Source organism: Xenopus tropicalis, chromosome 7, assembly GCF_000004195.4.
Source record: "Xenopus tropicalis strain Nigerian chromosome 7, UCB_Xtro_10.0, whole genome shotgun sequence".
Classification (NCBI taxonomy): domain Eukaryota; kingdom Metazoa; phylum Chordata; class Amphibia; order Anura; family Pipidae; genus Xenopus; species Xenopus tropicalis.
This window is the reverse complement of record NC_030683.2, coordinates 39,473,964-39,496,708: the sequence shown is the minus strand read 5'-3', so window position 1 is coordinate 39,496,708 and position 22,745 is coordinate 39,473,964. Positions and strand designations below refer to the sequence as shown.

The 22,745-nt window shown below is 40.7% G+C and overlaps 1 protein-coding gene across 4 annotated transcripts in view; it reads left to right on the top strand.

Annotated features, from left to right (window-relative positions):
• Positions 1 to 2,503: 2,503 nt before the first annotated feature.
• sorbs1 (sorbin and SH3 domain containing 1) overlaps positions 2,504 to 22,745 on the top strand; it is a 202,451-nt gene continuing 182,209 nt past the window's right edge. Inside the window, exon 1 of one of the 4 annotated variants that reach the window (XM_012966789.3) lies at positions 2,504 to 2,592. The gene's annotated coding sequence lies outside the window, so the exon portion shown is untranslated. The remainder of the gene's footprint in view (positions 2,593 to 22,745) is intronic. The other 3 variants (XM_012966812.3, XM_012966813.3, XM_012966790.3) reach the window with 3 other exon arrangements.

Here is a 22,745-nt window from a genome sequence, read left to right as displayed (position 1 = left end):
CTGTAAATCGTATATGTTCCCTTTTCCTGCACTACTTTATACAGCTTTTTCTTGGCTTCTCAAACAGCCCTGGTCTCTCATAGAGATGGCAGAGCCTTTTCACACCTTGAAGGGGTAGTTTGATTTTTTTTAAATTAACTTTAAATTAAATTTAACTTTAATTTAAATTAACTTTTAGAATTTTCTCTAAATTATCTAAATTATTTATGGTTTTTCGGTTGTTAAGCTTTTGCTTAGCAGCTCTCCATTTCAGTATTTCAGTGGCTATATGGTTGCTAGGATCTTATTTCCCCTAGCAACTAGACACTGATTTGAATGAGAGACTGGAATATGAATTAGAGAGGGCCTAGATGGGTAGATAAGTATGAAAGGTAACAGTAACCATAAAATAGTAGCATCACATAGCCACAGTTTGGCTTTAGAACTGGAAAGAGGCAGAAGAAGAAATCAAATAACTTAAAAACTATATAAAATAAACAATGAAAACCAATAGCAAAGTTGCTAGGAACTGGACATTCTATAACATACAAAAGTTACCTTATTCGCGTCGTTCATTCATTTCACTTGCTCTCATGTGACACCTCTGATAAAGACACATGTAAACAAAGGGAAAACAGGTAAGAGTTAACCCTAAATAAGAGAAGGCCACTGTTATACTGGCAGCTGTTCTCAGGTCTCTAGCCATCTCCAAAACCATTCTGAATACACATATCTAATTTCAACACAGCCCTGCATGTAGCATTCTTATATAGATCCTTATTAAAGATAACACACTGGGAGATTAGTCATCTGTGATAAACTTGTAAATGTAAATCGCCGGTGGAATGGCATACGTAACACTTAAGGCGATTTACATTGTTGCCGGTGGGATAGCATTTTGGGGATGATTAGTCACCTGCAGTAGCGAATATTTATTGCGGATGACTAATCTGCCCATGTGCCACGTCCCTTAAAGGAGAACTATACCCCCCGGGCTATAAAAGCCCCCTAACTAGCACTGCCTTGACCCCCCTCACCTCTCCCTTATCGCATAGTTTCTAACTTTAGAAACAGTCCCTATCGCTAACCCCAACCTAAAAGAGCAGAGTTCCGCAGCTGCTTACCTGGCCGATATCTTCCCTGCAAGGGTCTCACTGCCGACACGGACCCTGCTTGTGCATGTGCAGTTTAATCAGATTTCCTGCTACCTCCAACTGTGCAAGCAGGGTTGTTATCGGCGGAGAGACCTGAAGACTGTTCACTTGCAGGGAAGATGTCGCCTAGGTACCCAGCTGCGCAACTCTGCTCTTTTAGGTTGGGGTTAGTGATAGGGACAGGTTTTAAAGTTAGAAACTATGCAATCAGGGAGGGGTGAGGGGGGTCAAGGCAGTGCTAGTTAAGGGGGCTTTTATAGCCCGAGGGGTATAGTTCTCCTTTAAGGCATGTTGCTCTCAAGCCACTGATTGGGGATCACTGACCTAGGGTCTTACTGGGCCCCCTAAACTTCTGGGCCTCCCTGCAACCACAGGGTCTGCTTCCACTGCAGTTACCTCCCTGCTTTCCTTTAGTGTGAAGACACATGGAGCTACTAGTAGCAGCTACTTGTTGTGCCTACTAAAATAGACAATGCTGATCATTTACTGATAATTTTCTCTACATGTGTTTTAGCAGAGGCAATTCTCAGTATTGTCTATGGCAGTGTATTTTCTGGCGTTTAGTAGCCGTGAAAAAGTAGCTGCTACTAGTAGCTCCATGTGTCTTCACCCCTATACTTTGCATGCAAGTCTCAAGGCAAATTAAAATTAAAACACCCAGTAAGGGCCGTGACAGACGGGGAGACTAGTCGCATGCGACAAATCTGCCTTGTCGCGGGTGACTAATCGCCCTGAAATGCCATCCCACCGGCTAGAATGTAAATCGCTGGTGGGATGGCATACGCGGCACCACAATTTGCCAAAATCTCTCAAGGCTACTTCGGCTATTTCAGCGCCACATATGCCATCCCACCGGCAATTTACATTCTCGCCCGTGGGATGGCATATTGGGAAGATTAGTCGCCCGTGACAAGGGAGATTTGTCGCGCACCGACTAATCTACCCGTTTGCCATGGCCTTAAGAGTGGCTTGGTTAGCTAGGTCAGAATAATTATAAATGCAAAGAATGGTAATAGGCATGTCTGTTTGCCTTCTGAATCAAACCTTAGTTAACTGCAGGATGTTCTGTTTGACATTGATAAGGTCCAGGTAACCTGTGGCCTCATATTAGTGTATGCTGATACAGGCTAGTTACAGAAAGAATAACCTCTGTGCTCAGTTGAATGCCTATAAAAATGACATATTCCTATCATCTATACAGCATTGTCCTGCTCGTTACAGAACAGCAGCAGCAGCAGCACACGCAGCGACTACCTCGCTACTGACTCCAGGCTGCAGCACTGAATAAAACCCCGCGCTTAACAGTGGACCATTCCAGATCCATTATAATGAGAAGGGAGGGGGCTCTTGTGATTGGCTGCAGGATGCTACTGGCTGAATGAAGACAGGGCATGGAGACATACACGGCAGAAGACGGCAGCGTGCAGGCACAGCAAGGGCACAGCATTGTGTGTGAGAGGTAAGTTTAACTTGGCTTTTGTTGCATCAGGGATCAGCAGCGATCTGCATGACATATTGTACCTCTTGTGCCTTCTTTAACCCTGCGTGTCTTTTCCTCTGCTAGAAAATGTTGTGCATCCCTCTGCAGCATATGCTGTTCTTTATATACAATACCTTATCATGAGCATACCATCTTCTGCAGTGTAAGTCATTACCTGTATCTATAGCACAGCCTGGTCCCTTTGGATTTAAAGTTATGCCTTCTGGGGAATGCGGTGTATTTAGTAGGTATAAAATATTAATAGATTTTAATATCCACACTGCTACAGATCAATATGCATTGCTGCTACTGAAAGTAAATAGTAGAAGGGGCATAGCTTTAGTAGGCATTCAGTTTACAAATAGTGCTGCTTCAGATTGCAGATAATGTAGTTACAAAGTCAGCAATGTATGCTCTGCATTGAACTGGACAATTTCCTGACAGCCAGGGAAAAACATATTTAGCTTAGTTAACCATAGACTGGATTACATTTAATACAGCAGGGATGTTAAATGTGCATCTTATAAGTACAACTCAACTTTCAGCATTCCCCATTAGCAGGTAAAAAAAAAAAAGCTGAAGGAGAACAATTTTACTGCCTCTGCATCATAATGTGTAAGTAAATACAATACAACATGTGCCAACTAAATAGATCAATTTAACTGCTTAGAAAAATTGTATGTGACAGCAGGCAGCATAGAAGTAACAAGCAGGGGGCCTAGTGTGTGTGTTTCAGTATTGTTTGGGGACTGCTATATATGATATGGTTTGGGGACTGCTATGTATTATATTATACTGCTTCTGCATCATGTAAGTGGCTCATCCTTTACTGACTTGTGCTCATCTGCAGTGCCAGTGTATATGCATTGCATGGCGTTCAGCAGTGTGACATAAAAATGATGTATCGCCTGGTGTAATGAAAACGAGAGACAGATAATGAGCCTCTTGCATGGTTTCATGAAATTAGATTTTGCGTAGCGCGTTTCATTGTATAGGCTGCTGATAAAGAACAGATCCTGCATCGGTTTGCAAGTCATTTTGTAGGTTGCTCCCTGAGCGTGTGCTAGGCTGCTGTTCAGATGGCCCGAGCACCATTTAAATAAAACAAGAGCAGCTTCTGTATTCTGGATACTGATCCTGTAACTTCAGTGCAGTGTTTATTCCGCATGCTTGCCCAGCACTCTATTTACTATTCACCTGTATGGTTGCATTTCCCAGAGCTCACCAAACAATGGTAGTTTCACCAGAATAAAAAATACATGTACATTTCATCAGGCATTGTTAATAATAATTCACTTGGCAGTTGAATGTGTGTTTATGGGGCCTTTTTTGTTGGTTTCTTGCTGATATTTATATACAATATGTTTATTTGATTTAGAATGACGGTGTACCAGTGGCCTGCTCTGTTTTTATTGCAGGGCTGTTTTTATTGGTGTTGGGGCCTGGAGTAAACCAGATGTTTAAAGGCCATAATGTGTGCTGGGAGTTGCACTTTGACAAAATTTGGGCCACATTTTAGGCAGCCCTGATATTATTCCCTTACTGTCACCCTGGCTGTTGGCTATACCTTTTGTCCCACAGCCACCATCCGTTCCCAGAGGCTGGTCTGCCCATGGCTAGAGTGCTGCCAAGAGGTGAATCTATAATGCATTATTAAGCTTTTGTATAGTCTTCCTTCCTGAAGCTGCTGTTCAGTCAGGCCTCACCATATGCAGGACAGGTTCTCCTGCTATTGCCCATTGGATTTAGAAGACAGGCAGCAAGTTGAATACATACTGTTTAGATTTGTATTAGGTATTTATAGTAGTTATAAAATGTCTTAGTCATCTCCCAGCACTCCAGGGGGTGTCAGCATTAATGCATATTGTCTTGATAAATACATCACCCCATCAGACACTGATTCCATTGTTCTGATTCCGATGTTCTGGTCCAGGCCCTAGCAGGTCTGGTTTCAGAGCATGGCAGCTCGTAGCCTTCAGATCCTATAGCCAAAGCATTGCCAAAATACAACTGTAGATTACAAATAATTTTAATAAAACATGACTGTTTAAGATGTTTTAGATATATTTAGTGTTTACTTTAATTTATGACTATGTAATTTATGACATGTTGCCCTCCGGCTGTTGTTCCATGACAACTGGCATCATCCTATTGACCAGATTGACCAGTGAAAGTTAGAATGCTGGGAGCTGGAAGCCTGCAACCTTGTGTAAGTTTGCATTCATTTAGTTTATTTCTCAAATTTGGGGCTCCAACCATCCTACATTGTCCTTGCCCCCCTCTTTTGTAACTCTTGCCCTGGTGCATGTCATGTTTGCCCTAATGGCAGACACCTAAATGCATTTATTGTGCAGATGAAGGACAGGGAATTCAGGGGGGCAGGCAATTAAAAGATGTGTTCATCAAATGGACCCTGAAGCAAATGTGACTGTAGTAGGATTACTAGGGGGTGCAAAGTAAAAAAAAAATGGGTGCAGTCTGCCATGTTATTGTACATTGTGCCCTGCTTGCATGGTCTTTGTTTTAAAAAACAGAGCAACGATTAACAACAGTAGAGAAAAATTAAGTGATACAAAAATAATTGATTAAAAAAAAAAAATGAATTGATTGAATTGGCAGATTACTTGGTGGCAGTATTCCTTTAATACTGAATTGCCTAAATATCTATTTCTGGACATAACCTATATTTGTAATGTTGATAAATTCGAATTTCCTTCCTGTTATTATTCCTGTTATGGTATTATATTCCTTTGAATATTGCAACATTCTATGGAAACAGTGTATGTGTATATATATATATAATGTTCCCTGAATGTAAACTATAGGAATATTAGTAGTCACCAGGGAATTTCATGACCATATTAATGTAGAAGTCAAAGTGCCTTTTTTTTAATATAAAAAAAAATAAAGCCCCATTCTACTACAGATGACACATTATTTATTTATTTTTTTAAATAAATGATTTTCACTAAGTACTGATTATTACTGATGACATCACTATGGACCTTTCATACGGATATATTTGGTCTCTTTTGTATTATGTATCCAAAGTGTACTGCGTTGCTAAAGACTGCCAAGCCTGCAGCACTGTACCAAATCTCATCTAACAGTTTCTTGTATTTGTTTTCTTTTTTCAAGTCCCTTCACTGATGGAAATGAACCTTCTGAGAATATTCATGGCAATTAGGGGCTAATTAACTAATTACATGGTGCAATGACAATCAGCTTTTCATCTCTGAGAAAAAGGCTACTAGCCTATATGTTACAATTATCTAGCTGAATAAATGTCACTTTTTAATTGAAGCGGGTAACAAAACAATTTACGGTAAATCGAAAACAAAAAAAAGTTTTATTTTGTCCTGAAAGCAGGTTGTAGAGAGAATGAAAGAAAGAAAGAGAGGTTGAAGAGTGTAAAAAACATGTTTTGCCTTAGGTTGAAAAGCTTATATTCATTATTTACTGTTTGAGTACAGTTTTTTATAGCTGCATTACTAGAGTTCTGCCTGTCTTAAGGTGGCTATACATGGGCAGATTTAAGCTGTCAATCTGGCCCCTTCAGACCGATTCAGAAGCTTATCTGCCCGCATATGGGGCCCACGAATGGGCCTACCCAACTGATATCTGGGCGAAAATCGGGCAGATATGTATTGAGCAGGTTTGATTTTCCGTCAGTTTGAGGGCCGCATCAACGAGCCAATGCAGTTTGAGATCTGAGGGAAAAGCAAACCTGCCAGATCAACATCTGCATGATTTTGGCCCTGATGGTCTTTTCCTTGTCATTGTGCTCAGACTGATATTGCCTATCTTAGGTGCGCATTTAAATTATTATTAAATTAAATATAAAATTATTATTAGAAATATCTTATAATGTATGGCCGACTTTAAAGGTTAAAGCAAAGAGTGCATTTTCTGGTATTTTATATTTGTATTGTTAGTGTCCTCAGAATCTCCCAAAAAATGTTTTAATGGCACTCACCAGGGATTACAGCCTCAAAATCGTCATTATTTTCTCTTTCTTCATTCCCTTTTTGTGTTGAGAAGCAGGTGCTGGATTCCAAAATGTACCTGTTTGGGTTGGGCTCATTACCTATATTTATACATAGTGGGAATTTCAATTTGCCTTTACTCATTTTCTTGGGTTGCTTTTAAGCCTGCAACTGCTATACACATGGTTGGTTTCTGAAGCTTGTGCATGGGCATGTTTGCCTTCTAGACCATCACTGGCATGAGGATGTTTTATTATTTCATTCCCTGCCTGTACACACAGTAACAAGTCAATACACATAGAAAAACAGTTTATTTGCCATGTTCCAGCCAGATGTGGTATAGATGATCAAGCTGCCACTGACATTGTTACGTCAACCCTAGGTCAAAAATTGCCTGTATATATATTGGACTTGTATGAAAATCCCTTTGTGCAAGAACTGCATCAGCATGTTGATATGATTGTTGGATCCTGATGGATCTTTGTAGGGCCCCTTAATGATCCAATCAATGGCTCATCCTGATTTGGTGAAGCATGTTGGTGGCCAAATCCAGTTAGGATGTGCTTCTTTGGCAACATATATGTCCAGCTTTAAATAAGCTAATACTCAGACAACACATATACAATCAGCTGTGGGTACATTCATGAAAGAACAAGGAGATAATGATATCTGTGATTAAGCATGAAACACTAGGTGAGCTTCAAGCCTGTTATTTATGTTATACATACTGTATCCTGGATAACTGTTATGCCGTTTGGTGTATATAATGAAATAACTGATTTGTCACTTGCTGAATTACAAGTGATCCTGATGTATGAATAGGCAGTTTTGTTAGCTGCTCAACATACAAGTGAGACAAGTTTCCAATCAATAAACAACTTCTATTCATAAATGTTTCAAGCCTTGCAGAAAATGAACCTGCCTTGCCTGGCTGTAAGACCCAAGAGATCTATTCTTACTCTGTCATAACATATGGTGTTACACTCTACAAACTCCATTCCTTAATCTGCTTATCCTGAAGTTTTCGAGCGCAAGTGACAAGTAAACTTGCCATTTACCTTTTCCAAAATAAATGGTTTTTGAAGCTCCCAGGGTCATTAATAATGAAACATAGTTGGTAAATATTTTACATCTTTTCTTTAATATCAGTTTACCGGCTGTCTGGGGAACCAACGTATTGCTGCTTCACTTGCCTTGCTTTTCAGGTTTGACACCTTATTGTACATTCATTTCGGTGGCTTTTAATTGTATTTACACATTTATTAACTTTTGAGAAAAAAGTGCAGGTAATTATATGAACACAGATCGGGATGTGTAGAAGCGGGCTAACCTTTACCACAGTTATTTAAAAGTCAATGTCCTCTAACAATACAGATTCTTTTCTAGGTTGAGGAACTGGTAGTGATGGGCTTGCGGTGGAAGTAATGCATATAAAATGTAGCTATTTTTATAGGGCCCTAACAAGATTCCAAGCCAGGTACTTAATGAGCACCAGCTGCACCTATTGTCTCTTCTCCGAAGGGCTCCATTGTCTTCTCTTTAACATGTTCGCTGCTAGACTGATCTCAGGACATTTCAGTGCCACGTGCCAGAGAGCCCTGGATTAATGAGAAAATACGTTTGACATTATTATTAAGATTATCATTAATATAAATGACACAACTCTTTTTTACTTGTTCTACAGATTATCATGCATTATGTTACTAGCAAATGCAGCAAAACATTTAATCTTATTTTCTAGAGCTGTTGCAATTTTATAGTTAATATCTATATTTATATCTATTTATATATGCAGTATATATCCTTTTCTCTTTTAAATTGTATAGTCAATTTTTAGAAATATATTAATTGCTGTGCATGATTAGACTTGAGGCTCACAATAGAATAGCAAAGAATGACCAGTCTTGTGTTTTGGTGAGTAGCATTAATCGGCATGCAATTATGGATCGAGGTGCCTGGCAGCTGTTCATGGCGATGCCGCAGGCAGGGCCTGTGGCTGTATTGCATAAGTAGAAATAGGAAACCCCCCAATTAAATAAATGATGAATCACATTATCAGATATTTACATTGATGAGCATAAAAGCTCTGGATGTCTTTAACCCTTAGTTAACGTTATTGTGTGGCAAACAGACCCTGAATATTAGCCAGGCAGAATGCTGCTGCCATGGGGAGAGTTGAGAAAATCGACTTAGGTCACAGTGCCCTGCAAGTTACCCGGGGAGGCAAAAAGCTTTTCAATCGAAATTTATGCTCTTCTAGTGCAGAGAGCCTATTTGCTCTCTATGCACTTTTGATGCGACCCCCCCTGGCAAAAGAAGGCCAGGTTGTGTATATTCTTATCTGTGTCTGTGTGTATATAGAGTGGTAATTCTACAGATTTGCACTTTTGGGTTCCTTGGGCTGCTGGATGTTACCTGGATCACTATTGGGGTCATAAATTGCATTGGGCAACTTGTACTTTTCTCCACAGTGAGTTGCAACTAAAACCCCTTTTATGAAAGGTATTTGCATCAAAATGCGCACTTCCTACTTTATAGTTGCATATAGCACTGTATGGTTTTCCTTGCTGCCGATTAGTCCTTTCTTCCTTCTGTTCCAAATAAGGTACTCATGCACCTATTGATATAGCAGAAGCCTGGAGCTACCGCCACCTTCTGACCAGGCAGTAGCTCCAGGGTTCCCACTTTGCCATGCGTCTATAGGCGTAGCACACTTGTGCCAAAAGAATAGGGCACACACTTACATGCCGAACACTGGAAATGATGCCAGGCAGTCTTAGAAAATAATTGGCACATGTGCACCCTATTAGCAGATGAAGCTCAAGTGCAGTTACATCCATTTTGGCAAAATCGGACACAACTGTGATAGGCACAGTGCCATAGCATCAACAGAAAGAGAATAACCCATTTTCATCTGCAATGACCATGGCATTGTGGGAAAATATAATGCATTGTAAAAAACTGTCCCATTGCGCTCAAAATTGCTTTATGCCTTATTCATTTCTGATGCTCTTTAGGGGCATTTTGTTGTTGTTGCTAAAATACATGAATATTTACAATAGTGAATAAGTAAGCAGTAACAGTAAGAGAGAAATTATTTGCGGGAAATGGAGTCCCCTTTGGAAGTTGAATTATACTACTTGCCCTGTGTTTCCTTTTTACTTTCCAATATTAATTTTGACCAATTTGGACGCTTTTTTGTTGCCTTAATATCAGATGAAAATAGATTGGTAACTAAACTAACAAAACCCATTATTAAACTTAGAAGAAGGTATTGATTCAGAATGCTGAGAATGTGTTCTTTACCATTCTCTTTTAGTGGATTTTCTTATTACGATCCAAGAGCTGATTATTGTTGTTTTATTTAATGAACACATTGAAAATTAAGAGTTCATTCACTGAGACTGATTTCTAACAGTAGCACTGACTCCTCACTGCATTGTGTGCATCATATCACATGCTGCCTATAGGCTGTGTGCCAGGCACATCATCCCTCCCGCAGTGCCAGTCTGTGCTGTCATATGTGCAGCATTTGTCATATCAAAGAGCACTGACAGCTTAAAGGGAAAGGGTACATCATCATGAGCACTGTTTAGTTTACTTTCTATTTTTTTTTTTTAATTTTAATCAAAGTTTAGTAAAGGATATGGCCATTCCTTCTGTAGTGATTATAGCTAGGAGCTACCATACTGATTGCTCTAAAAAATGGTAGAAGTCTTGCTTTAAAATTATCAAGCAGACATAGGGGAGTTTGCATTTAGTCATTATAATGCCCCTTTAATTAAGTGCTAAACTTTATAGGGGATGATTATGGGGGGGAGAGAACTAACCATGTATCTTTATTCTACATCATGTATAAAAAAATGTATTTATTAAAAACTTCACCCTAGTGATGTGCGGGTCGAGGATTTCTCACACCCAACCCTAATCCGCCCGCTACCCGACCCTAACCCGCCCGCTACCCGACCCTAACCCGCCCGCTACCCGACCCTAACCCGTATATAATGTCCTATTCCTACCTATTTTGCAGTTGGTCTTCATGATTTTTTTTCTAGAGTTTTGTAACTATTTAGCAGATAAAAACTATTGCTCTGAGAGCTTACAATGTTATTATTGTTAATTGTATTCCTTATTGCATTATTCATGCCTTCTTCTATTCATATTCCTGTCTTGCATTCAAAGCACTGGCTGTGTGCTAAGGTAACCAGGACCTTATCATTCAGATAGCTAGGGAAATTCCAAACTGCAGAGTAGTTGAACATAAAACTAAATAACTGAAAAACAACAAATAATAAAAATAAAAACCAACTGCAGATTGTCTCAGAATATCAATGGCTACATCATACTAACAATTTATTGGAAGGTGAACAAACCTTTTTAATTGACACACCAACTTTGCATCTAAAGAATTGGGTACAGATGTTGCATTGCTATTTTGAAATATTTTTAGCTCTCTGAGAGAAAAAGAGGCTTTGAAAAGATCAGCAACACAGGGGTTAAATCTTTATTTCATAACACCTCACTTCATAGGCTGCGCTCAGTGCTGGCTTATTCACTAGGTGGGAGAATTGACATTGACCCAAAACTCTCACTAGGGTACCTAGGGCAACTGTGTTTTTCCTGATGTGTTGGGTCCAGTCTCTCTGTTGCTGCTTGATGACGGTCAAGCAAACTGAGAGCTGTGGTGCACCCTAATTTCAGCGCCCATTCACTAGCTAATAAACTGACTCTCGAGTGCAGCCTGTGAATAGAAAATGCAGCCATCTCCACAGCAATCACTCCAGTTCCTGGCTTTTAAATCCCCATTTTCTCTGAAAATCTGATTAATTTTAGTTATGACTGGAGCTAATCAGACCAGAAGTAGCAGAAATCATTTGTGCAGGGGACAGGCGTGCTTTATAAGACCCTTATTACGAGTTATTGAGGTGGTTTACTCCACGCTATGCTATTGTTTCCTTTAGTCAGATTAGTAATCAGTTTGGATTTGCTTTTTATAAGCCAAGTACTACTCATCGGTACTTTCCAGTCCATTTCCAACCCTCTTGAAGGCACCAATCATTGTTACAGCTTTACAGAATAAGTAACCTTTTTTAAATCTCTAAAATTACTCTGTACAGCCCCCAGAATAACATACCTTTCTCCCTACATCCAGATTTACTTTGTTTCTCTATTACAGCAAGTTCAACTTCAGCTCTTTTGCTGACTTCCTGTCTAGCATGAAGCCTCGCTTTCTGAGCACTCCTTCACTCTCTGACTATGATGACCTCAAAGAGGTGCCTACTGTGCATGCCTGATTAATTTTAATTGGAGCAGAGCCAGTGAGCATGCCCACTAGGCACCTCTTTGAAGTCTTTATGGGCCGAGAGAGAAGGAGTGCTCAGAAAGCAAAAGGGGGGGGAGCTTAGCGCTAGACAAGGAAGTCAGTAAAAAGCTGCAGTTTAACTGCTTGTAATAAAGAAACAAAATAAATCTGCATGCAGGGAGAAAAGTATATTATTTTGGGGGCTGTTTAGGCTAATTTTAAGGGATTTTAAAATTTTACTTATCCTTTAATATTCTTATTAAAGGATAAGTCCCCTCCTCCATTCTGCCTTAGGTGCAATGGATCTTCTCACAGCCCTGTTATATGAGAATACACATGGCAGCTGTTTGGCCTTGTGCTGTTGTACTTGATATCCGGTTTCTGAGCTACAAATCAAATAAGTTCAGGTTACCTTAGGAAAGTAGGGGGGTTGCTAAATGACTTTTTATTGAAAATTCTGGTTATAGACAACCCTTTTATTTCTATAATGCTGGTTATAGACATATATATCTTGTGGTTCTATTTAAAAAAAAATAAAAATGAATGGAATCTTTCCTTTGCAATCTGGCTGATCCGAGCCAAACTTTGGGTAATCCATATTTCCTCTTTAGTGCTACTGAAAAAAGTTAAGTGTACTTATTTGGGCTGTTCTATTATTTATCATTGCGCATATCATTCTGAACAGTCTGCAGTAAATCAGGTGTAACTGAACTTTATATGCCACCATCATTTTCCCAGCCACCAATGGGTCGTTACCTTTGGTTCTGCGCTGATTCTTCACTGACCAGTATGTTCTGATCTAGCTTTTAACTAGAATCTGTGATGTTTTCAGGCAAGAATAGTGAGGACTTGGGTATTTATTTTCTTAGTCAGTATTTATCACAGGGGTGGCTGGCCCATTATTTAAATTATTTTGTTTCTCACTCTTCCTGTGTTCATTGGTTTTTCATTATTGAGTAAAGGTGGCTCTTCTCCAGAGAGAATGAGCATTTTATTTGGTCTGTGTGTGTGGGGCCCACCAATAGGCCTGCCCCACCAATATTTTGGCAGAAATATGGGGCAAGTCTGATTTTAATGTCCAGTGCCTGATTTGGCTCAGTGTGTGGGTGGCATAATCAGGCTGAGATCCTTTCCTTAGGCAACATCGGCAAAAGAGTGCACCTGTCAGTTTATGGCCAATCAAGTGAAAGTTGATAAGGTTTCATACGTACATGGTAAGGATACATACCATTAGGTTGGCTGACTAGTCAAATGTGACTGAAAGTGACAAGACTGTTAAAGCTTGTGTAAAAATGTAAGGGTTAGGGTGTTAAAAATATCGGAGGGGTTATTGGCTCAGTAGTTATATAGTGGGATCACAGCACTGCCTATTTATCTTATCTACTGAGGTGCCCTTAGATGTGAAAATCGGTTCATCTTTCCTGCTCCTGCTTTCTGCATCCCAGCTGTTATGGTATCATTTGGGTGGCCCCACTTACGTTTCTTATATCTGCTGTATACAGGATACATTACAGATGCCCTGTGTATTGATACCAACACAGAACAAAGATGGCTTTGCATCTATAGTTAAAACATTGGTTAAAAACAAGTCTTAGAAAGATATTTTGAAATATTTTGAATATTTAGCAAGATATTGATTTTCACATCAGTTCTACTTGTAAACACCTGTGCTGTTTTCTTTAAATATTTATTGATTTGTAAACCCTAATCGTTCAGAAGCTTTGAAAACATTCCATGCAGTCATAAATAAATATATACTTTCACCCTTGTTACTTCACTAGTTTTACACTGCCGTACTATTAATAAATGACATGCTCTGTGGCTGAATTTACTGGAGTACTCACTAGCTTCAAATAAAAGGTAAACCACAAAGAAGAGAGAAACCTTTTCTATTCATTATTAAAGACAATCTTCTTTATATCTCATTCTAATGAGGGCAAATGCAGTCTTTTATTTAAGTAAATGATTTACTATAAGCATCCTGAATACAAAGCATACAAAGTTGCTCAGTTTGTTGCTTGCATTTTCTTTCAATATGCAAAAAATAGTTTTTTTGGTGGAGATTCACTTTAAATGAACAAGACCTATGTCCCAAGCAATTGTTTTTAAAAACTGTAACACTAAATAGAGAGGTATTTGTGGACCATGAGATGCCGATGTGGTCTACTGGTTACAAGCTAAAGATCTACTGGTAGATCATGATCTAACTTTTGGACAGCCTTGCTTTAGGCCATGCCCTGTCCACTCAACTCATATTCATGAATTGCCAAAAAACACTATATGGTTTTGATACACCCCAGCCATTTTGGAGCGAACAACAACAGTCCAGCCTAAATAGGAACTGGAAATTAAAAAATTCTTCTGACACCACTACATAAATCAATGGCACTGTTTATTAAAATGTTTGCTCTCTTGAAGTTATGCAGACTATGGAGCACATTCTTTAAAGTATGACAGGTCCGAATACAAAAAAATCGTATTTTTTCTAAAGTTAACAATGTATTTTCTGCAATATTTTGATTCATTTGCGTGACTTTTTCGTACTTTGCGACAATTTGTGCGACAAAATCGTATTTGTCGCAACGAGTACGAAAGTTTCGGATTCATTCAAGCTTCGTTATTGTGACTTTCCTTGGGCCAGGTTGGAGCTGCAGAATGCCATTGAGTCCTATGGGAGGCTTCCAAAATCATGCACTGAAGGTTCAAAATCAGAACGGTTTTCCCCAGTTTACTATCGTTTGGATATGAAAATTTTGTGACTATCGGATCGCCATACACAAACGAGCATTTCAATATGAAAATTTTGGAAATCTTTGTATTCAAATGAACAGAATTCGCAATTGGACCGATATCGCAAAAGGCTGCGAATATCGGTTGACTCGTCGATTGGCTAGGTTAAAAGATTTTGGTCGGACGCTATTGATGGCAAAATCTACACTCAGGGCTGATTAGGCAGAAGGAGGTAGTATTTTTATTGTTTATACCTCCATATCTGACGATTCAACCCTGAATGTCAGTGGAGAGTGGGAATGATCTTGTGCGACCAATGATCGCACAAAAGATCAAAATTGCTACGTGTATCCGCTATCTCCACTTGGATGTCCCAACGTTACCTCAAATTAAACCTCTCTAAAACTGAACTGGTTCTCTTTCCCCCATCCAACGCCCACATTGTTCCCGAGGTATCTATAACGGTTAACAATTCTACCATCACCCCATCTTCCCAGGCCCGGTGCCTTGGGGTTGTCCTTGATTCTGCCCTGTCCTTCACCCCTCATATCCAATCACTTATCAAATCATGTCACTTTCACCTAAGAAATATCTCCAAAATCCGATCATTTATCACCCAAGATGCTGCCAAAATTCTTATTCACTCTCTTATAATATCTCGCCTGGACTACTGTAACTCCCTATTAATTGGCCTTCCCCTCCAAAGACTGTCCCCTCTCCAGTCCATAATGAATACTGCTGCCAGGCTCATACACCTCTCCAACTGCTCCTCCTCTGCCGTGCCACTCTGCCAATCCCTGCACTGGCTTCCCCTACCATCCAGGATAAAATTCAAGCTATTGACCCTCACATTTAAAGCAGTCCATAACTCTGCCCCACCCTACATCTCTGAACTCATCTCTAGGTACCATCCAACCCGCTTGTTACGCTCCTCTACTGACCTGCTCCTCAACTCCTCTCTCATTCCCTCCTCACACGCTCGCATTCAAGACTTTGCAAGGGCTGCCCCCCTTCTCTGGAATTCGCTCCCACAAACTGTCAGACTTTCTCCCAATCTCTCTGCCTTCAAGAAATCTCTAAAAACACATTTATTTAGAGAGGCTTACCCTAATCTAGTTTAGCAATACCCTGTGCCCCACCTCTCACAACTCTGGTCATGCCCATTCCCACACCTTGTGTCTCAACCCTTTCTCCTTGTAGATTGTAAGCTCTTTTGGGCAGGGCCCTCTTCACCTCTTGTATCGGTTATTGATTGCTTTATATGTTACTCTGTATGTCCAATGTATGTAACCCACTTATTGTACAGCGCTGCGGAATATGTTGGCGCTTTATAAATAAATGTTAATGTAATAAAATGTGTATGGCCACCTTTTAGAATGAATACAGAGTACAAACTCTCACCAAATGAGAAAGGCAAATATTCTTTATGAATGCTTCAGCTGCAAATGTTAAAGACTCAAAGATCTCAGTGTGACTGTCTGTACCTGCAGACCATACACGTTCAGATTTTAGTCTTCTTCCAATGAACGTTCGGATATCGGTTGTACATTTAAATGCAACAATTTAAAACTAACATTCAGACTGAAATTGTAGTTCTAAAAATACCAAATTGAGTATGTTCTGAACATGAAATAGTTGGCAGACACCAATCAAACGAAAGTGACTTCCTGGAAATGCAATGACTAAAGTTTTCTAACTAATCGACTAAACAACCAGTCGCCATGGTATGAAAATTGTCAGGACGATAATTTGGAGCCCACACAAGTGGCCTGAAACCAGTATAGAACTCTATTCTATAGAAGCCTGTTAGCAGCCATGTTCTACACCATTACTGATTACCTCAATAAGCACTTACCACTATATCTCTGCTGTGCTTCTCCCAGGAGTGATGTTGCAATGGGGTTGGAGTGATATTGAAACATTTTGACTCAGTTCTGTACCTTTTCTGCAACACTTTGTCTCCCTATCTCCAGTCTGTCTCTCTACATGCAGGAGTCGGAGGCAGATTTGATTGATAGTTAGGTCAAATAAATTGGTGACACATTGCTGAGTGGGGGAGAGCGAAGAATAACTTAATTTTTTTACAAACTGTACAGGATTCTGTTCTGAATGTTTAACTGCTTGAATGTTAAAATGAATGATTGTGCTTGTGGGCAGTGCTGTCAACAGGAGATGTTTGAACAAGCAGAAAAACCCAACTATTTTCATATAATACTGCAAAAAAGCAGCAGAGACATTCTGTGCCCCGAGAAACAGTTGAGCATTGTTTCCATGGAATGTAAAACAGGTTGTGAATGCTCGATGCAGAGGAAGATAAATCTGTAGGTTATGTTACATAAAATACATTTCCTTTTAAGCAGAAGCAGTATGAACATTGTAATTCAGCATGGGATTAATCTCGCTTTAGTACTTGAGGTTGTATAAAAAAGAGCTGCAGTGTTGTACATTTGCTTCTAACTGTTTATATTAGAGGAATATCTTTCCAGAATACAACTTGGCATCAGGCTGCTTCAAAGCCTTTTCAGTCCATGTATGGTCCGGTTTTGACGAAGGGTTTTCCTCCCGCGTAAAATTTTATTTTTGCCCATTTATTTCCCTTTCATACTTTATTCTGAAAGCTGTAAATCTTGGCAATCTGTTCTGTATTATGCATATAAAATACAGTTGGTAGATACAAAGGTAATCTCTTCATATCCAGCCTACAAATATTTCTAAAGCAGATGAGTCCTAGCAGATAACATATCTGACACAATAGGGGTCATTTATAAACATCAGGTCAGGGTTCAAAATGCAAATAAGGGGCACTAACTGCCATATTTCTGCACACCTGTGTTTTGCCCTGCACTTTTCTAAATTGCTTCTGGTAATGGAGTGGAGAGATCTGGGTGCAACCCATGAATACAATGCTGCTTATGTTTAGCAGCACTATATTCATGAGTGACCCCCAACAATCAGACTGAAAACATGCTAAGAATAGGACATTTGGAATTGGACATTCCTACACTGCCAACTTTCAGCATATGTGTTCTGCTGCATTATTGTCTAAATCCATTGGTAGGTTGCATGCTCACAGGCATACAGTCCAGCTGGGAATAATCAAATTGTATTATATGTGTATAACTTCAGTCATGTTTCTGGTTTCAATGGTTTCCATTTATTAGGGTAATGGTGTTGTGTACTTCCTGTAAGGAAGCTTTAGCAAAAAAATGCTGAACAGCGTTTATTCTACATACAGCTTTATATTTATAATAGATAAGTTAAATTGTGATTTTTTGGGGGAAATTCTAAAGCCGCAATACCAAATTTGCCAGCATTTTCTAGTGGCATATTTTTTTAGTTGACGGTCATGCTAGTTGTATATGCAGGGGGGGGGGCAATCAAAATTTGTTTCTGACACCTTCTGCAAAACTTCAGGTTGGTTGCTGCACCAAACAACAATCTTAGATATCATTTGTCTAAAGTGGGAAATTACATACAACATCTGCCATAGTTTGGGTGTATTTTTAAAGCATAGTAACATAGTAAGTTAGGTCGAAAAAAGACATACAGTATGTTGACACATTCTTTTACCATGTAATGTCTCTTCCAGAGAAAAAAAAAATACCACAATTTGCCACCAAATGGCGCATGGTTTATGGCTATTGTGTTTTACTGGCAAGTCTTTGCACTCTAGCGCCATCTAGATGCATGATTTAACATTCAAAAATGGTGCCTGGACATGGTGAGACAAAATGTGAAAACTTGCTGGCTCCATCTGTATGTAAAGGAGACAATATAAAGGTACCTGGGACATTTTCTCAAAGTGATATACCTACTCTTATGGAATTGCTGTATCTTCATGTAAAAGTTATGGCAAATATAATTGAGCAGATTTAACTTAGGCCTGTTTTAATATAATAAAACCATGACCTCTTATTTTGCAGAAAGTTATCCAAATATTTGAATCCTAAGAAATTAAATTAAGTTATTGAAAAAAATCTGCCTTTTGGTTTGACCTGTGACGGGTTTATGTTAAACAATGGCGAAATTGATTTAATTTCTCTCTGATGAGATTAGGGACTGATACCCAAAGGCTCCGACACATCTGCCCTGGCCTGATTGGAAACAATAGGCAGATAATCCAGTTACCCTGGCACCTATACGTCTCCCCACCCCTGCATAGAAACAATAGGGGTTTGCTGGGAGGATGGGCCAACAGGGACATATAAAGAGCCCCAAAGAGAGCTTGGAAGTCAGTCCTCAGAGAGAGAGAGAAAAGGATTCTTGCACTTCAGATTAACCGCTTCAGTTACTCTTTGGCCATTATTTTCTCCAGACTGTGGATATACTTCTGTGGGACTTTGGAACTGCCTCTTTGCTATTTTACTTCCTTAGAAGAATTTGTCACTGTGTGATGTCATTGGACTTTACAAAAATAAAGTGCTGGGATGCTACAAGGTTTTTCTCCAGTGTTTGAGCATACGGTTGTTAGGTCATTTTCATGACATGACCCTACCCCATTGAGTGTACAAAATTAACATGGTATTTGTGCTCTCTTGGGAAGCTATTTCAAAGACTCTAGTTCTATAAGAGAGTTCCTGAAAATCAAAATTTTAGGAACAGAAGTAGGCTTCTGTCCCAGGATTCATGATGAATTGCCATTTCAGATTGTCATATGTGTGACCATATCTGTTCTGCAGCTGACTCACTTTCATTGAGTAAATCTTGGAATTGACAAGTAAAGGAACCCAAACTTTTTAAGCCACAATGAAACTAAAAAACTAAATATAGCTTACATTATTGGCCATTATGAATACACTTGCTTACCAGCAGCCTGCCTTTCAGCATCTTCCTGCCTGTTTGTAATACACTATCCACTCAAAAAATATTGAAAAATGTTTGCAGAGATGAAAAAATCCCTTGACAAGAGGACTCCTCAATTGACCCTTCGCCTTGAGGCACCCCACTGAACCCCCTTGTTACATATCTCAATGAAACACCAGGAGACAGAGGTGGAGAAAATGGCCACAGCATTTATTCACATTTTATCAAATAAATAGGACCTTGCCAGCCTAACCCAAGGCAATATTCTAAAGCCATAATTCCATAAGAGGTCGCTACTATGCTCTGCCGTTCCTCGCTGAAGACTTGAATGAGTATTAGACTGCCTCTACCTACAGAGAGGATGGCCCCAAACTTTGCTACCAGCAGGAGCTGCATTACCAACCATGAGAGAAGTTCAGCAGCCCTGCTGCCGGTCCTGGATCTGCAGTGTCTCGATGATAGGAAATCCAAGCAGGCTGCCACCTAGCACAAGCAGTAGTAGCGTCTGTATCTATCAATCCACCGTGCAGTCACAGGAGAGAACCTCCTTTCTCCCTCTGCTAAAATGACCTGTGCAGTACTCTGGCAAGGTCCTACCGCCACAGCGAGCTCAACTGAAAACCTTCAGTTGGGCTCGTCCCCACCATACCTTTATAATTATTGCTTATTAGATAATAAAACATGGAAAATGTATAATATAGTCATAAAATACACAAAAACATGTTCTATGTAACAAACATACTGTACCCCAGGATGGAATAAAACTGGGCATTAGCCTGATAAAATGTTTTTTAACATTATATGTATGCAGGCATTAGCCTGGTAAAATATTCTTAACATTATATACGTGCAAAAAACAGAAATAGATTCCTTTATTGAAATACAGCTAAAATAATCGGTGACCATGTGTACTGACAGCAAATCCAGCCACCTTCCTGTGGCTGTATATCGGGTGGGCAAGTTAAAGCAAGGCAGACCTACCCCTAGGTTACCTGCCATGCCAAACCAAACAGTTCAGTGCTAGAGGACTGGATGGGTACCAAAAAACCAAAACAAGAATATTTAATAAAAACCAAAGCAACTAGCATATTACATTGGATGGTAGCATTATCTTGCAACAAATTACCATTTACTCTGCCTATGTGGTAAATTAGGATGCTTAAACAGACTTTTTGATTCCAATTTGATTCCATCCTGGATACTAAACTTACCATTCTTTTACTGATAATGGAGTGGAAGTCAACCTGCCCATCTGGTCTGAAGGACCTCAGCTGAACATGCCCAGCTCGGAGGGTAGAGTCACTCAACCACCTTGTTATGCTGCTTCCTTAGCAGCCCATCCACTCTGTAGAGACTTCCCTCTAGCCTCAGGTGCCTAGCTCAGATGGCACAGCATAGAGGGTAAGCGCAACCATTTTGCAATGCTGCCTCCATAGCAGCCCATCCACTCTGTAGAGACTTCCCTCCAGCCGCAGGTGCCTAGCTCAGATGGCACAGCATAGAGGAAAAAGTCAACCACTTTGCATGCTGCTTCCTTAGCAGCCCATCCACTTTGTAGATACCTCCTTCGAGATGCACATGGCCAGTTTCGGAGGGCCAAGCAAAGAGGGTAAGGTCAACCTTCCTCCAGCCGCACAAGCCCAGTTCAGAGAGCCAAGCAAAGAGGGTAGGTCAACCTCCCTCCAGCCGCAGGTGCCTAGTTTAGAGGGTCAAGCAAAGAGGGAAAGGTCAACATTCCTCCAGCCGCACATACCCAGTTCAGAGGGCCAAGCAAAGAGGGTAGGTCAACCTCCCTCCAGCCGCAGGTGCCTAGTTCAGAGGGTCAAGCAAAGAGGGTAAGGTCAACATTCCTCCAGCCACACATACCCAGTTCAGAGGGCCAAGCATAGATGGTAAGGTCAACCTCCCTCCAGCCGCAGGTGCCTAGTTCAGAGGGTCAAGCAAAGAGGGTAAGGTCAACATTCCTCCAGCCACACATACCCAGTTCAGAGGGCCAAGCATAGATGGTAAGGTCAACCTCCCTCCAGCCGCAGGTGCTTAGTTCAGAGGGCCAAGCAAAGAGTGTAAGGTCAGCCTCCCTCCAGCCGCACATGCCCAGTTCAGAGGGCCAAGCATAAAGGGTAAGGTCAACCTCCCTCCAGCCGCAGGTGCCTGGTTTTGACGGCCCAGCATAGAGGGTAGGATCAATCAACCACTTTGCCATGCTGCTTCCCAAGCAGTCCATTAACTCTGTAGAGATCTCCTTCCAGCTGCAGGTGCCTAGCTCAGAAGGCCACGTATAGAGGGTAATGTCAACCAGCTGCTTTGCCATGCTGCTTCCTTAGTAGTCCATCCACTCTGTACACAAAACTCCCCAGCTCAGAGGGTAAGCTTACCTGACCTTTCTGACGTGCTGCTATCACCGTAGCCGTTAAGGAAATGTTGTGGCCACCCACCTTGGGGGTTAGACCATCACACTGTGACAACCCCCCTTGGGGTTTGACCACCACACTGCGGCCACCCACTTTGGAGTTAGACCACCACACTGCGGCCACCCACCTTGGGGTTAGACCATCACACTGCGGCCACCAACCTTGGGGTTAGACCACCACACTGCGGCCACCCACCTTGGGGTTAGACCACCACACTGCGGCCACCAACCTTGGGGTTAGACCACCGCACTGCGGCCACCCACCTTGGGGTTAGACCACCACACTGCGGCCACCCACCTTGGGGTTAGACCACCACACTGCGGCCACCCACCTTGGGGTTAGACCACCACACTGCGGCCACCCACCTTGGGGTTAGACCACCACACTGCGGCCACCCACCTTGGGGTTAGACCACCACACTGCAGACACCCACTTCGGGGTCAGAGCAACATACAACACTTTTCGTGAGATTAAACATGCTCCTTCTAAAATCATTAGTGTTGGACTTTGATATTATGGCCACTGTAGTGACAAGTAGCCACAGAAAGAATTATTGTAACTGATAGCCTTGCCATGACTGGGATGGGGGCTATTCATTTCTCGATTGCTTGCACCTATAGACCTTGTTCGCCCCCCCCATGTAATCCAAGCTTTCTAAGTAAACTAAGAACTAAAAATCTATCTAGGCATTCAATACCCAGACAAGCACTAACCTTAAGTCTAAAAGCATTCATGCGAATTTTGTGATAACTTTAACAAGTTATAAGCTATGCATTAGCTTTACTTTCGATGCAGTCTCTGGATGTGTTAGCCGCCTTACTATGTTACCTTATTCTATTAAGGGTAACATTGCCAATATTGCCAAACAGTCCGTAGCAAAAAAAAAAAAAAAAAATGTTT